The 7,619-nt window shown below is 48.2% G+C and overlaps 1 long non-coding RNA gene across 3 annotated transcripts in view; it reads left to right on the top strand.

The window, feature by feature from the left end:
* Positions 1-7,346, top strand: part of LOC107143058 — a 10,008-nt gene extending 2,662 nt beyond the window's left edge. The window contains exons 2-5 of one of the 3 annotated variants that reach the window (XR_001503662.2): positions 4,553-4,774; positions 5,499-5,578; positions 6,155-6,280; positions 6,904-7,346. This is a non-coding gene — a long non-coding RNA (uncharacterized LOC107143058). Of the gene's footprint in view, positions 1-3,539; positions 3,649-4,552; positions 4,775-5,498; positions 5,579-6,154; positions 6,281-6,903 lie in introns of all 3 variants that reach the window. The other 2 variants (XR_007347317.1, XR_001503665.2) reach the window with 2 other exon arrangements.
* Positions 7,347-7,619: the final 273 nt, after the last annotated feature.

Raw genomic sequence — 7,619 nt, 5'->3', positions numbered from 1 at the left:
GGGATCAATTACCCCAGGACTTATCATAAGTCCTTTTAGAGTAGAAGAACTGCGTCCCAATAATAAGCCTACTGTTCCTCGGGGAAGAGGTCCTTTTACTCCTGTGGGAATGATTTGAACTCCCATCTCTGGAGTTAGTACTGATCTGGTGGGGGCGCAGATGTCATTAGCCCAATGTCTCCCTCTATGGCATTGTGGGCAAATACCCGGTATTCTACCCCATTGATCATATCCAGTTTTGTTAAACCCTCCTCCTTTGGGGCAACTCCTTCTAAAATGTCCTGTTTGTCCACAATTGTAGCATGTTTTTGGCCTGGCACCTAAAGCCTGTTGTACTTCAGCTGCCAAGACTTGCCCCTGTTCATTAATGTCTCTACATAATTTAATATATGTGTTTAAATCTTCATGTTTCCATGGTCTAATGGCCTCCTTGCACCAACGATTCGCTTGCTCATAAGCCAGTTGTTTTATTAATGGCATTGCTTGTTCTGTATCCCCAAAAACTGTGGTAGCTGTTTGAATAAGCCTATCTACAAATTCAGCGTAAGGTTCATTAGCTCCTTGTATTACCTTAGATAATTGACCTTGAAAATCTCCATGTCCTTGTAAAGTCTTCCATGCCCTAATCACATCTGCAGCAATTTGTGAGTATATGGCAGGATCATATCCAATTTGTTGCTGCTGACCCTCATAAGGTCCCTTTCCTAACAACATATCTGTTGAGGATAACCGGCTGCTGCATTTCGCCTAGCCGTCTCCGTGCAAAATTCCTGATTGGCAACCTTCCATTGTCCTCCATTTAGCACAGCTTTGCACATACTAGTCCAATCTGCTGGCGTCATGTTCAAGTTGGTAATGGATTCGACCATACTTACAGTGAAGGGTGCTTGAGGACCATAGGTTGTTATGGCCTCTTTCAGCTGCTTCACTGTTTTGAAATCTAAAACATGGTAATTTCGCTGCCCTCCTCCCTCCTCAAATACAGGGCATGCTAATCTTTGAGGTCCTGTCTCAGGATCCCATCTATCAACTACAGGGGTTGAGGGCCATTCAGCATACGCTGTCTCCATAGGTGGAGCTGTTGGTTGAATTACGCCCTCTGGTAATAGAACGGTGTTAGTAGCAGCTTCCTGCTGTAACTTTTCCCCTGATAGCTTTTTCTGCTCTAACTTTTTTTTTAGATAGAGAGAGAGAGAGAGAGAGAGAATTTTTAATATTTTTTTTTTTTTAAGTTTTCGGCGGACACAACATCTTTGTTTGTATGTGGTGCTGAGGATCGAACCCGGGCCACACTTATGCCAGGCAAGCGCGCTACCACTTGAGCCACATCCCCAGCCCGCTTTTTCCGCTCTAAACTTTCTTCCCCTTTCTGACTATCTCGAGAGGCCTCCTCTTTTTCCTGATGTAATATGTATTCTACCATAATCTGAAATGAAAGCTTTGGACTAGGCAAACAAAATCGTATCATCATCCACAATGGCAATGTGCCAACTGACAGAGTTCCTGGGTTTTCCTTTTCTATCCTTTTTAAATCTTCACCATGATGGTTCCATTGTGATATATTTAACAGCCCCTCTTTAATGAACCATGGGCTACACCTTTGTATCGTCTTAACGTATGCCCTAACTGTTCTTGATTTTACTGAGATGCCTCCTTCCTCTAGCAATTTACTTAACACCCTTTTGGTTTGGTTTTTACTAATTTTTAATTCCACCTCTCAACCACTCCTTCTGGCAAAATGCTAGGTGCCATCCTGACTCGGCTGTGGCTCTCTACAATGAATGTTATGATTTAGATGCGAGGTGTCCCACAAAAGCTCATGTGTGAGCCAATGCAAAAAGGTTCAGAGGTGAAATGGTTGGGCCATGAGAGCATTAACCTAATCGGTGCTAATCCACTGATCGGGATTAACTGGATGGTAACTGTAGGACATAGGGTGTGGCTGGAGGAGGTGGGTCATTGGGGGATATGTCTTTGGAGCTTATATTTTTGTCCTTGTAAAGCAGAGTTTATTCTCTCTGGTTCTTGCTGGCCGTGTCCTGACCTGCTTTTGTACACCACAACCTTCCACCATGATGTTCTGCCTCATCCTGACCCTTGAGGAGCTGGCTGTCTATGAACTGAGAACTCCGAAACCAAGAGTCTCTACATAAACTTCCCCTCTAATTGTTCTTCTTGGGTCTTTTAGTCACAGCAGGGGGAAAAAACTGATTAAATAGTTATCTTAAGTCCAGGAGCTAATTAAAGGTTGTACATTACTTTTTTTGTTGTTCCAGGGATTGAACTCCGGGACACTCAGCCACTGAGCCACATCCCTGGCCCTATTTTGTGTTTTAGTTAGAGACAGGGTCTCACTGAGTTGCTTAGTGCCTTGCCACTGCTGAGGCTGGCTTTGAACTTGAGCTCCTCCTTCCTCAGCCTCCCGAGCTGCTGGGATTACAGACATGCGCCACCATGCCCAGTGTGCATTACATGTGATTGTGTCTCTTTAGGCTCTTTTTTGGGGGGTGGGGTACAGGGGATTGAACTCCGGGACACTCAGCCACTGAGCCACATCCCTGGCCCTATTTTGTGTTTTATTTAGAGACAGGGTCTCACTGAGTTGCTTAGTGCCTTGCCATTGCTGAGGCTGGCTTTGAACTTGAGATCCTCCTGCCTCAGCCTCTTGAGCTGCTGGGATTATAGGTGCGTGCCACCACACCTAGCTGCTTTAGGCTCTTTTAATCTGGAATATGCTACCTTGCTTTTTGTCGTCGTTGTGACACTGACTTGGTACAGATGCATTCCAGAGCCCACCCATGTTGACACTCACTGCCCTTCATCCCAAGTGGTATGGAGTCATGGTCTTGGCAGAGGTGCTCATTAGCAAGTAACGGCCAGTACATTTTTTTTTTCTCTTCTGCAAATAGGAAGCAGGTCTTACTTTGAGAATAGCGTGATCTTTTTAAAGCATAAATGTCACTACCATCTTCCACTGCCCTCAGAATGAGGAGCCAGATCCTTAGAAATTAGAGCCAGGGATGTGGCTCAGTGGTTGAGTGCTCCTGAGTTCAGTCTCTGGTACCCTCCCCCCCAAAATGGCAAGGGTGTAGCCAAAGGGAGAGGATGCCTTGGCCACACTGGTGGCTGAATGGTTAAGGCCTGGGGCAGTGTGGGAACTATGGCCTAGGCAGGAGAGGTGATAAGCTAGAGTCAGGCCAAAACAACATTGGAAGTGCTGGATGTGGAGACTGAGATCAGGGGACCCAGTGGCCAGACAGGCATAGAGGGGCTAAGGAAGGCCCACAGGACCAGAGGCCACAGACACATCTCGATAACATGCTTCCACATCCATTGCCTCAGCCACCAGGGGCAGGACTGCAGGCCACACCTCTAACCCATCTCCTGCTCCCTGGGAACATCTCCTCCTGGCTGCAGCACTTCCCTTAAAGTGCCTTGCAGCCCCCACCCTGGTGCAGACTTCCCTGCCTAGGTGGTCCTGCTATCCCTGCACTTCTGGCTGTGTTGTCTCTGACACTCTATTCACACCTTCCATGCAGCCCTCTGCTCTGAGCTATCTCTTGATCTTGACCCACTGCTCTGAGGTGACATGAACAGTGCCTGTGGCTGTATGACTCCTCCTGTACTGAGCTAGAGGTCATCTTAGAGGTAAGACCTGAAGGACAGAGGAGAGTTAAGTAGGAGGTGTGTTTAGGAAACAAAAAATGAGACCTTGTCAGAGAGGGGGAGTGCTGTGGCAGAGAAGGGTAGAGGCAGAAGGCCCACCCTGAGCTGAGCTGTCAGCAGGATGGGCCTAGAGCTTACCCAGAGGCTGACTAGCTAGGGTGTGGGCAGCAGGTACAGCAGATGGCTGGGGAGATGCGGGGAGGTGGAGTCACAAGGTAGGGTGATGGGGTATGGGAGGAGGACATGTTGTCCCTGTCAGCAGCATGCTTTTCTGGAAGACCTGCCCAGCTCTGGCCTAAAGCAAATGCTTTAACCAAATGTATTTCCTTCAGTCCCTAACTTAAAACTGTGCAGTTCTCAAGTGCCAGGTGGGGAAACCGAGGCTTAGGGAGGTGAAGTGACTAATTGAGGACACACTTATTTGGGAACGCCCCCATGTAACTCAGCAGCCCATTCTTGAGTGTGTGGCCCTGACTTGAGATGGCTTGGCTTAAGGAGGAGTGAAAGCTAGGGGCAGGGCAGGGAGGCCTGGGTCAGCTCCCAGCCCATTTGTAACCACACACTGGTCGAGACTTGTAGGAGGGTTTGGTGGGAGGAGAGAGCCAGACAGTGGCAACAGGGAGAGGGAGAAGGCTGAGAGTGTTGTTAGAAAGAAGTGGCAGTGACATCACAGCCTTAAGAATCCAAGGAAGGGGGCTGGGGCTGTAGCTCAGTGGCAGGGCGATTGCCTAGCATGTGTGAGGCACTGGGTTCGATCCTTAGCACCACATAAAAATAAATAAACGAATAGAGATATTGTGTCCAACTACAACTAAAAAAATAAATATTTTTTAAAATAAAATAAATAAATGAATTAATACTTTTTTTTTTTTTTTTTTTTTTAAAGAGCCAGGTGTGGTGGCACACGCCTTTGATCCCAGCACTTGAGAGGCTGAGACAGGAAGATCACGAGTTTGAAGCCAGCCAACAGCCTGGCCCAGGGCCACTGCAGATGGTGCTAAGCCTAGTGGGCAGCCAGCCTTTGTGTGCTCCCATGCTTTCCTTCTGACCACTCCTCCCACTGTCAGTTATTTCCAGGAAGAGCCCAGCCATGGTGGCCAAGTCTCAGGTGAGCTGGCCTTCAGAGAGCAACTGCCATCTGGGCCTCACAGTTTTAGCCTGGAGTCCCTCACCCAGCACACCCTTGGGGCTCAGAACAGCATCTTCCCTGGATTCAGGCCCACCTTGCCAGCTACTCCTTCCCACCAAGCTGAGCTGATCACAGGGCTTGGAGAGAGACCCCAGTTTTGAGGGTACAGTATTTCCACACAGTTATCCTTTCCCCTGCCCACCTCTACCCACCAACACTTTTCCCCAGCATCTACCTGGAAGGCTAGGAGATGCACACAGAGCCTCTACCTGTACCCTCAGATTGGGTGAGGGGTTCTGAGCAGCAAGCACCTATTATTATAGGACATGATGACCTTCAAGGACGTTGCTCTGTAATTTACTTTGGAAAAGGCACAGTACCTGGGCCCACAGCAGAGAGAGCTCTACTGGGACATGATGCTGGAGAACTACCCTACCCTGAGGGCTCTGGGTGAGCACCACATAGTGGGGCCTTAGTTCCTGCATCCCAGTGCCTGGTCTCTGGGCTCTCTTGGTGCTCAGTAGACCAAACACCCCAGTCCAGGTCAGTGCCCTTGTTCTATAGGGAGTGTCTAGTGGACTCATCCTCTAATCCCTTTCTCTTTGAACCTCCTCTGGGGCCCTTCTCCTCTGTTCTCCTCAGTGGCCCTCAGGCTGGGCAGCTTTGATTTTCCAGCACTGACAGTTATCTTCTTGATGCACAGAGTTTCCAGAGTTCAGATCCAGGGTCATCTCTGGGGGAGGAATGCCAAGGATTGTGGCCCTGTGGGTCCTCCCTGTACAGGTGAATGACAGCAAGTTTCCCAGGGAAGTGCGGTGTGTAAGCTGCAAGCAATGTAGCATGGAGGGCAGATGGCCTTGATTGTCCTTTGTGGGGAGCCACATTGAGGTACCACGCCTTTCAGTCCTAATGCACCACCGGGATCTGAAAGATCACTGTAGTCTGGTGCTGTAGTGCCATGACTCCTGATTCGGTCTCCTTGCCCCCACCTCAGAGGCCAATCTTCTGAGTGGGCATACCCCTGGGGTTGAACCACACTCACCTGTTCTTTTGTAATCCTACCCCTTTGCCCTGTTTGGGATAGAATGTTCCATGGAAACGCCCTTGGTGTGTCCCCTTCTCTTGGTCTGCCTTTGGGTGTGGCCTTCCTAGATGTCAGTCAATCTGCTGACAGCAGACATCAGGAAGCTGGACTCAACTCCTTGAAACCTGACCCCTGGCCTCATTTGAGTGGCTTCTCCCCAATAAAATAGTTCAGCACTCACTCTCTCTTTTTCCACAGACCCCTAAGGTCAGAGGAGCCATCACAGGACCCAAAGAAAAAGGTCTCTCTGACTCTTGTGTGATTATTTCATGCAGCCCAGTTCCCCTGGAGTGACCCTGAGTGTTTTAGTCCTGAGAAACGCGACAGTCCTTTACCAACTCCCCTCCTGCCCCTATCCCTCCAAGTACAAGTCCACAGTGACACCATGTGCTGCTGCTCAGGTGAGATGCTCATTTTCTTGGTGTCTACATGATAGGCCAATTAGGACTTGGGTTTCATTATAAACAGAACACTGCACTGTGTCTACATTTGGAACATGCCATCAGCAGAAGGACCCTTTCACTCATTCCATCAACATTCCTGTCACTCATTCCATCAATAAGCCCGAATTGAGTGCACCCATGTGTAGTCATTCTTCTACGTGCTGAGGTTAAGATTAAGCAAAACCAAGTCTTTGCATGGAGTTTGCATGTTAGTCTGGGGGGTGGGCATCCAGCTAGAGAGGAATTCTCTGTCCTGAACCTGATGTCCTATTGTTGACTCCCCATTAGGCTGCCAACTCCGTGGGGGCAGGGTCTCTATTCCTAACTGAACTCCTGGCACCAGGATCTATGTCTGGCTCTTAGAAGGCACATGGCAGGCACTGAGCAGCTGTGCTCCTTTAGTTGTCAGCACTAAAATGAAAGGGAAAAAACATAGTCTGTTTAGGGTTCAGTGCTAACCTGTTTCTGGTATCCACCGGAGGTCTTAGAACATATTCCTACATGGAGATTGTAAGTGGGGACACCTGTACCTTCCTTCTCCTTTCACAGGCATGCCTTTAATTTCCCCTTCTGTGTTTCAGATTTTCAAGTCAAGACCAAGTGTCATCAGTTAACTTCAAAGGAAAAATCTTTTGGAAAAGAATTTCAAGCAATGACTCAGAAAGTTTCCCTAAGAGGCAATCCAGAGGCATCTAAGTCTCAACAAGCTTTTAGGACCGAGGCAGGAGCAGAACATTCATGGAAAAAAAAATCACAGGAATGGGCAGAAGGAAGTTCTTTTCACAAAAGAAAGGTTCCAGGCAAATGGCCAGCACCCCTGAAAACCAACACAGCAGGGAAAGACCAGAAATATAACAAATTGGAATGTGTGTTTCTGGGTACAGAGGCATCAGAGGGATGGGCCACGACAAAACACTGGTGGATAGAGGGTAGGTAGCCAAGGTGTTCCGTGGGAACCAGGCCTGAGTGGTCAGGTGGCAGGTCCCAATGGGTCAAAGCCTATGGATATCATGTGGGTGGGAACTTTTTCAGCAAAAACTCACACCTTTTTTGACTTCAGAAAATTCATACTAGAGGTGCTGGGGGTGTGGCTCAAGCGGTAGCGCGCTCGCCTGGCATGCGTGAGGCCCAGGTTCAATCCTCAGCACCACATGCAAACAAAGATGTTGTGTCCGCCGAGAACTAAAAAATAAATATTAAAATTCTCTCTCTCTCTCTCTCTCTCTCTCTCTCTCTCTCTAAATGTATTGTGTTCATCTACAACTAAAAATAAAAAAAGAAAAAGAAAATTCATACT

Source organism: Marmota marmota, unplaced genomic scaffold, assembly GCF_001458135.2.
Source record: "Marmota marmota marmota unplaced genomic scaffold, marMar, whole genome shotgun sequence".
NCBI classification, from domain to species: Eukaryota; Metazoa; Chordata; class Mammalia; order Rodentia; family Sciuridae; genus Marmota; species Marmota marmota.
This window is presented reverse-complemented; position numbering and strand designations above follow the sequence as displayed.